Source organism: Lepidothrix coronata, unplaced genomic scaffold (assembly GCF_001604755.1).
Source record: "Lepidothrix coronata isolate B3197 unplaced genomic scaffold, Lepidothrix_coronata-1.0 Scaffold20, whole genome shotgun sequence".
Lineage (NCBI taxonomy): Eukaryota > Metazoa > Chordata > Aves > Passeriformes > Pipridae > Lepidothrix > Lepidothrix coronata.
The window spans coordinates 6,022,940-6,023,752 of record NW_016690200.1 but is presented as its reverse complement, the minus strand read 5'-3'; positions in this window follow the sequence as shown (position 1 = coordinate 6,023,752).

Genomic DNA, 813 nt, shown 5'->3' with positions numbered 1-813 from the left:
CCTCAGGATCTATAGGATAAATCATGGGATCACAGACTGGTTTGTGTCGGAAATGAACGGAAAGATCATTCCAATCCAAGCCCCATTCCATGGGCAAGGACATCTTTCACTAGACTTCTTTGCTCACAGCCCCATCCACCCTGGCCCTAAACACTTCCAGGTATGGGATATCCACAGCTTCTCTGGGAAACCCATTCTTATGCCTCAACACCATGACAATAAAGATTTTATTTCTCATATCTAATCTAACTCTGCCCTCTGTCAGTCTAAAGCCATTCCCTGTTGTCCTGTCCCTCCATGCCCATGTCAGAAGTTCCTTTCCAGTCTCTAGTAAAATCTTCATATACTGAAAGGAGTTCTAAGGTCTCTATAGAGCATTCTCTTTCTCAGGCTGGTGGCATGAATAAGTGCTGTTATAAAGCCTTGGAAATCCATCAAGGAAAAATACGTAGCCTGACCGTATTAATTATATTCTGTGAGGCTGCAGAAGAGCAGATTGTGAACATCTGAATGTACTCAGAGACAGGCCAGTTGGTCTGATGCCACCAGGGATGTTCTCCTGGGAACAGAAACGTGTGCAGGTGCTGCAACAGCAGCAGCCACGGCCCATGGGAAATGAGGAAATGGACAGGGAAGTCACCAGACCCAGTTAACTGCTTCTGACACGTGACTGTGCAAGTCAGCAAATTTGGGAGAAATTTAGAGGAAACTGTAAATAGTAACTCCAGGCCATAACCTGCTCCTGACCAAGTTCAGTGTCCCTCTGCATTTGCCTTCCAGGGGAGCAAGAGCCCTTCACCTGAAATCCTCCCA